This window comes from Galleria mellonella, unplaced genomic scaffold, assembly GCF_026898425.1.
Source record: "Galleria mellonella isolate WM207_F2 unplaced genomic scaffold, CSIRO_AGI_GalMel_v1 utg38, whole genome shotgun sequence".
Lineage (NCBI taxonomy): Eukaryota > Metazoa > Arthropoda > Insecta > Lepidoptera > Pyralidae > Galleria > Galleria mellonella.
The window spans coordinates 5,034,838-5,043,939 of NW_026442090.1; positions in this window are offsets into that span (position 1 = coordinate 5,034,838).

The following is a 9,102-nucleotide window of genomic DNA, read 5'->3' on the forward strand; positions in this document are numbered from 1 at the left end:
CAGTTTTTGAGATTATCCGTTACAAACAAGCAGACAATCAAGTATCTTCTGTTTATAATATTAGTACAGAATAACTATCAGTCAGCTAAATGAGAACGATCTAAACTCTATTTTCTTTAATAGACTACTTTACATACAATATTTAATCATATTATTTTTACATAATTACAATTCATTAACTGAAGAAACGTCCCCAAATAATGAGAAAAAAAGAACAATCAAGGGAAGAAGATAATTAAAACAAAACATGCTTACAAGAGAAAAAAATCAAGTACGTGAAAACTTTTGGTAGGATATATAAGGATGTATATTGTAGATAGTTATTTTCATTCCCAGAATAGAAAGTATTTATACTACATTATTATATTTTAAGAACATTTCAGATTTAGATCAAAGTTGCTATTTGTTCGCAGAAGAAGCTTTCTCGGCTACGAAATGTGTATAAACTTCCATGGTGACGTAACGCTTTGCCTACGAGGATACTAGGAAACTATGATAAAACAAGAATCAGTACGTGTTAGCACGACATCGTGGTAACCATAGTGGGCGCCACGCGCATACTAGTTGTACCCAATAGGGTGGCATAACACAGAGTAGGTGTGAATAGTTTTCCCAAACTATCGACTGTGAGGTGGGAGTGTAGCTGTGACGTAACATGTGCAAAAGGGTAGGGTTATTATGCGAGGTATAAGGCGATCCACGTGAATACTCTTAGATACGGAAGGGAAATACGTCGTATATCCCATACTGCGTGTACCTACGGAGAATTCGCATAATAGACCGACAATTTGCAAAATACAGCAAGGTGATTTTAATAATCATTTATTTATTTTCCTAATTTATTTATTATATAACAACATAAAATAATTCCAGCTATATAATAGTAAATGTATAACAATTGTATAGTGTGATTGTTTGTTTAATATGATTTAATAAATTTAAAAATATAATTTATATTACCTAATTGTTAACCTAACATTTTATATTAATTTACCATAGAAGAATAAATATATAAATACTACAATATTTCTTATGTAATCCTTTTATTCTCATTTTTAATAAAGAAAAAATGAGTCTACTGTAATCATTAAAAACTCGTAGCATCAATCTACGAAGTTTAAACTGTAAACTGAAGTTCGTAGCTTTAAATTATCGTAGCGCAGTCTACGAAGCTACATAGTATGGGCCGTAAAACTAAACGGTAACCGCAACCTCCATCCAATTTAGCATTCCTAGTAAAAGCTAAGGCGAACAATTCCATGGACGCCATTTTGTTGAAATAGAAATTCAATTTTTATTTTTAAACAACTTAAAAAAAAAATATTTTCAATTCGACAGTTTTGTGTATCTGTGTATTTACACTAAAATCTTTCAGAATTCTAATATGATTTTGATGATTTTGATGCAAAAATAATATACTTTTAAAATTGATGTTGCTAATATATAAAAATGAAATCTTAAATTATTTATTTAGCAATATTTTTTGCAATTTTTTAAATTAATCTTTGTACATTACTATAGCAGAATAAATTTCAACAAAATTTTATTACAAAATAGGTTATTATTAGCTGGGCTTAGAAATTGGTAATGTATTGTCAAAATAAAAGAATTATGCTATAGCTATTCATACTCTTCAGATACGTTTGGACCATCTATTGTATAAAATCCCCAAAAGCGGATAGAGGTGTTTCTTTTTTTTTATACCACTGAGGTGGCAAACAAGCATACGGCCCACCTGATGGTAAGCGGTTACCGTAGCCTATGAACACCTGCAATACCAGAGGGATTACGCGCGCGTTGTCGAATAATTATATTTACTAAATATCCCCAAAATCAGTATGAAATCATTTTTAATTACCAAAATAGTAATATTGTCATACATCAAGCAGACGGAAGTCATGGACACATCTAGTTAATAAATATGCATAATGTTCTACAGGACTATCAGCCTTAGTTATTTTTTTTTCTAGAATAAAATTGCTCAAGGGGTAGTTTAACTCTGTATTTTTATAATACCCTAGTAGCAAGGGTCACATGCAAACGCTGACGTGTCACAATTGAAATCCGAGCGTAGCGTCTGTAGAACTATCGGGGTGCGCGTGGCGCGTGGTGGTGGGCGTTCGTTTACTCACACAAATATAAGCTGTGTTCAACAAATAAAAATTTAAATAAAATGTTCGTTATAAACATGTTCTTGAAAATAAAAAACGACATTATTCAAACTACATATATATATATATATATATATATATATATATATATATATATATATATATATATATATATATATATATATATATATGTAATAATAAATAAAACTTAATTAAGAAAAATATACAAATATACATATAAATATACCTAACATAAAAAATAAGACTGAATTAAATAAATTCTCCTTTCTGAAGTCAATTCAAAATATGTATTTATCGGCCGCTAAATCTTATAAATATGAAATTACATTCATTTGTTTGTTACTTCCTGGCTCCTTGTCGGCTCAACCGATCTCTATAAATTTTTATATACATATATTTTTAAACATAGTGAAGGACGTAGGTTACTTTTTATCTCAATTACGCAGACGAAGTTGGAAATATGGTTCGTTATTATGAGTATTATTTATATCCACAATTTTCAAATTTAAATCTTAATTACATAACTGTAAATTATTTAAGGGTAGAAATGGTTAGTAATACGAACTAAGCCCCATTACTGGCAATACCCTGCCGGGTCGCTAATTCCGAGTGAATTCATTATAATTCGCAAACTAAGCTAACTTCATTCCCACATATATGTACATCATCATACATATATAACATCAACCTAAACTAATAGCGCCATTCCCATTCCATTTTCATCCGTTTTCTACTTTCAAAATTCGAATACGAAGAATTTATAATATAATTCAGTAGTACCTATCATTGAAAAGAATTAAATTGGTAATTCTAAGAAAAAATCTATTCACAGTCGAATAATACCTATTAAGAAATAAAAACATGACTTTTTACTCGTACTAAAAGACGACACCTTTGGCATTTATCGTGTGACCTTTAAACTCAAGGATTCATCTGGTGTCCTCACCAGAGGTCGATTTTACTAGGATAGCAGGATATTTAAGGATACCACAGGGAATAATCGTCATTGATACATATTTGGATACATAAATAAAAATATACCTTTATATTATGTAACTTGAGTGACATTCATGCCGTATGATTATATAAATATAACCTGATATAATTACATATTCAAATTCTAAACTGATAAATATATAACTTAAAACCATGTTCAGATATTTTTAAGGCTATTATATGTATTATATTATGCCTAAAAACGTAAAAGTAAATGGATTAGATACATTACATTTAATTTATTAACGCCCAGACATTTTATATTTTTAACGTTAATTATCAGCATACTGCATCCACACTGTATCGCGTTTTAGTGAAATACTTCTTTAAATTTCGATATCTAAATGGCTTGTTTTAATGATCTTAGAGCCAATATACTTAATATTTATGAGATTTTATTTCCAGACATTGTCAATAGAAAAAAATTAATATAGACATAAATTATATATATATATATATATATATATATATATATATATATATATATATATATATATATATATATATTTTAAGAGATAAACGAGCATGTAACTTAGTTGATGTTAAATGATTATCGCCATCAATAGGCACCCGCAACATCAGAGAAATTGCAATTGTTTGATCCTTGAAGCTAACATTGTAATGTTTCTTTAATAAATGCTAATAAATAAAATATAAAATTGTGTTTTACAAATAATAAATCTAAAAACCGACAGCAAAGCACTAATTTGTTTTAATTCAAACACTAAAATGTGATAAACAAATATTCGGTAACTTAACAAATTACTCTGAGCTATATATAACATTATACTCCGCCCCGGGGCGGGAATAATATGGGGTAACACATTTTGGGGCCGGTACTGACTCGACGTCACGTTGCAAAGTTACCAGGCTCCCATAAACAGTAGAATAATACAATGTGGTAACAGAAAGGAGCACCTTTTTAGAGGCTTCCCAGGCTCTTTTTATATGCGACTGAAAATAACCTTCTTGCCTTTATAATTAGAAACATTCTATAAATAAATACATACTAGGTAGATACGTACTGGAATTAGAAGGTCCTAAATAACGAACAAAGTATATTTTCAGATAGATAAAAATTATTTTAGGTACTTCACTAATTATAATACTCAAATTAATGAAGTTAATTGTAAATGGGTATTACCTACAGTAAACATATTCTACACATTTAAAAATTTAACATACATGGACAAAATTTCATGTTTGAAGATCTATAACAGTTGACTATTCTTGAATACTTATATTATGTGCTCCTCGAATTTGAAGCGTTGTCTATTTAAATAAATTTTAATAAAACAATGCCTAATTCTTTAACGATGTATTAAAGAAGTGGGTAAGTAAGAGCAAGATCTCCACCCCTTAGCTCCACCCCTAGGAGTGTGAAAGTGGATTACGAAATCTTATTTGATGATACTTACTCAACTATATTAGTCTATTTAGTAATATTTTCTACAAGTTTATTAAAGCCACCATGAATGCACTATTAATTTATTAGTCATCAACTAATATTATTATTATTCCAGTAAAATTAGTTTTATTTTATTCAAATACTAGCCATTTGCTACAGCTTTTCCCTCACAAATCAGTACATAAAATATTTTATATGCTAAATTAGAATAAAACATACCCGTGTACCAAATTTTATTTATATCGGTTTAGTAGTTTTTGTGCGAAAAGTAACAAACATCCTTACAAACTTTCACATTTTACAGAAACATACATTTATTTACATTAATTATTTATTTTACATTAATAAACACATTCATAAATTAATAATTATAGAAAAAAAAACTTTTAATTTTATAATTATAAAAAGACAATTCCCTTAGATAAAAGTTTAATTAACATATTAAGATTAAAAAAAATGATCATATCTTCAATCTTGTTAACCATCATAATCTTCCAATATAAGGTCCTCCTGATTGTAAGCAGTCCTAATTTTTATTTGAATTTTCATTTATTAAAATTTTCACTCATAAATCATAATCATCATCTTTAAAGGCAACAAAGGGTTTTCATTCATTCATTCATAAATTATTCGACAAAAAGAAGTTATTTCAATCTCGTCAAAATGGTCAAAGAATCAAAACTGATATAAACCCTTTCTTTTAAATAATAATCCTCAAAATCGTTCAAAAATAGCAAAGATATAAAAGATATATGACCCAAAAAATATACGATTCAATTGGTTACCTTCTTCCTTCTTATACTAAAAACGTCTTGTTATTTTTATCGTACACAAAAGCCTCTACTCACGTGGCTTATCGGATCGACTTCACGTGCCCTGTGTGTATGAAGCAAAGGTCAATCATTTTAGAATAATCTAAACATGAATACCATAAGTTTCTTAGAAATCCTGCTTCACCAAATATTCACCTACTGATATGAATTATTAAACTAAAATTGTGGGGATGTAAAGTTTTGATTTCGTTTTGTTTGTTTTTATTATAAATGACAAAATTATTTTACAGTTTGAAAAAAGATGCGATATTAAAGTGAAAATAAATTATTTATTATGAAGAATTATCTCATTTTTATATATATATTTTTTTTTTTACTTATTAACTACTCTTTTCAATTAATTAAAGTTCGCATTCAGAAAAGAATTGAAAATGTAAGAAAAAGGTGCAAACCCTGCCAATAAGGAAGCTCTATTCGAAAAATAGAAGTTAAATTTGACTAAATGTTAACTCCAAGTAACTGATACTGAAGTTTAGTTTAAATATATAAATCACTTCAATAATATTGCAAAACAATCAGAGACTTCAAAATTCACTTAATAGAGAATCTTTATATCTAAATAAGTAAGAATAAAAATTTATACCTAAATTTAAACCTTTATTTAGCTTTTTTCGAAAATTGATTATAATTTTAATTATTATTGAATTACTTTATGATTCATTTAATTTTATCTAATTTATATACTTAAATAGCTACATAAAAGATAACATTTTTACAGGAAATTATATATATACATTATACTATCATTTCCGGTATCCGTGATTTACTTGATTATAGAGTACGCTAGCACATTGGATGACAGTAGAGTTCGTACTACAGAATTCAAATAAAAAAAAAACAATCAAATCAATTATTGTTATTATATAGTAACTATGGCAACCTCTATAATTTTAAATCATGTTCTTAGATTTGGAATGCGCCTCTTGGGTAGCTTTTTCGCTAACCGCTTATTAAAAGATTCAAAATGACAAAAAAACGGTTTGCGGAATAGAAGACAATCAAAACAGGTGGAAAATACGAGGGTCAAACTGAAAGTCCTTAGAAAATCAAAAACTGATTAAATTAGCAAGTTTTTACCTTTATTTTATCTTTTCAAAATAGTGTCCATTCATGTCAATACATCGCTGCATCCAATAGAACCACTGAGAAAAGCACTTTGCCCACTCGTCCTTAGGGATCTCTTCGACGGCCTTCTGAAATGTAGCCACATCTTCCTCGGCGTCCATAACACGTTTTCCTCAAAGTTTTTCTTTTATTTTTTGGAATAAATAAAAATCGCAAGGTGCGAGGTCGGGGCTATAAGGCAGATGACCCATTAGTTCTACGTCAGAGGTCGCCAAATAATCGATCGTTTGCCTGGCGGTGTGCGATGAAGCATTGTCGTGGTGAAGGAGGATCCTACTGCGAGGTCGTTTCTCGTGCACTTTTTCCAAAACACTTGGCAAACAATTGTTACTGTACCACTCTGCAGTATCTGTTTTTCGATCCTCTAAAACAATTGTCGCGTAATGACCTTCCTTCCAAAGAACGAGGCCACTATCTTTTTCCCACGCTTCGACCTCTCTTCACTTTACTTGGCAACTCCTCGGAAGGAAACACTCACTGAACTTTTAGTTTCGGGATCATAACAGTAAATCCAGCTTTCGTCTCTCGTAACTATGTCAAACACAGAATTTGAGTCACCTCCATTAAATCTTTCATGCATTTCACGGCATCAATCATCACGACGGAGTTTTTGAGCCTAGGTCAAATTATGAAGTATCCACCGAGCACAAAGCTTCCTGACCGCTAAATGTTCATGGAGGATTTTGTGCACTTGATTCATACCAATCCCTAAACTTGCCCGGATCTGCTGATAGGTCACTCTTTTGTCAGTCTCTATCATATGCCGCACAACACTGATGTTATCTTCAGTCGTCGCCGTAGAAGGTCGTCCCTCACGCACATCATCGGTGAGATTAGTGCGAACACGTTTAAACTTATTAAACCAATTGTAAACAGTGGCACGAGACGGGGTTTCATCGTGAAAGGCCAATCATAGTATATCATAACTTTCTTGTTGGCTTAGATGATATCGAAAGTTATAAAAAATCATCGTACGAAAATTTACTCTTGTTAAGTTCATGATAACGTTACACAGACTATTTTCAATTTGCCGCCAAACCGTAAAACAAATGACAAACGAATAAATTATATACTCACTATTATTCGTAAAGAGTTCCATTTTCAAAATTTTTACAATTTTTTTTATTATATTGCTTTCAAGTAGCCAATTCTTAAAATTTTCAGTGTAGCCCTCGTACAAACATATAAATTTGCCTTGTTTTACACAACGTCTAAATCCTCGACTGTCAATTCGCTTAAACTATATATAAGTTTACCAATATAATTTCATTAAAAACCATATGCATTTATAAGCAAAGCTCAATCCGTTAACCGCTCCGCCCTAAACCGCCCTATACTGCTTTGTAGGGCGGCAACAATTTTCCACGGGCGTCGCTGCTACCAGGACATCAGTTGTTAAAAGAGCTTTACAGTTATTATTATATAGAAAACCTTTTCTCCAATATTAGAAAGAGACAACCAAATATAAGACAAATACGCATGCGCACGAATATTCTCAAATAGATGGACCGTACTTACACGTGTACAGCAGCTACATATATATATAATACCTCCATATAACGTTTGACGTCATAACTTGACGAAATATGTAGATTATTCGGTATATAAGTAAAGATAAATATAATCATAGCAGCATTCTTAAAAATATAACTGTAATAATAATGAAAAATATATTATTTAATGAGGTACATAATAATGTATCACTAAATCCAAAACTCAGAATTTTTTTTATTAGTAAAGTAAATCATGTTTTTGTTGTAACAATATAAAAGGGGTTCTTTCCTATTTTTTCCTACTTAATTAGATAGTTTTATATAAAACAAAATCTTCAAAAATAAGGATAAACTGTATCCTATGTTAATCAAATAGTTACACAAATAGATCATAATGTATCTGTGTACTAAATTTCATTCAAATCCGTTTAGCCGGTTGAAATAATAATAATATTTTTATTCGAGTGACATACAGTTGCATAAAGTACAATTTACAATTTTTACAATTTGAGTAACAAATATTCAAACAACAACGTTTTCATTCTTGTAATAATCCTATCAATAACATGTGACAGTTTGTAAAAATACTTAGATGTTTGTTACTTAATCTTTGCTGAATAGATTTGACTATCTGATTTAACTTAAGCCGTAAATTACGAGTTTGTAGTGTATTAAGTAGATATTAAGTTACTCTAGTTATTAAATTTAACAAATATATTATATTGTAATGTACAAAAAAGAAATAACATCTTAAAACGATATTTCAATAGACAAGATATTTCGTAGTCTATACATGTTGGCTCCTTTTTTTGAAAGTTACTCGTGTGTAAAGTGTAAAATAAGTCGTTCATGTGTCTGTTACCAAGCAGTTGTGTTTGCATGACTGTTTTTTGGTTTAAAAGCCGGGTTATTGGGTGCAGAGGCATAACATCTTTGTTCTCAATTCTTCATGGAAATGGTAATGGCGATATTGGCGATGGTTACCACTTTTCATCAAGTGGGTCGTCAACCGTAAACCTGTTACAATATGCAAAAAAAGTCGCTTAAAAATCAACTTAACTTTAAAATATAGAAATTATCGCTTATTTTATAGCCATATAGTAGGTTTAAAAAAA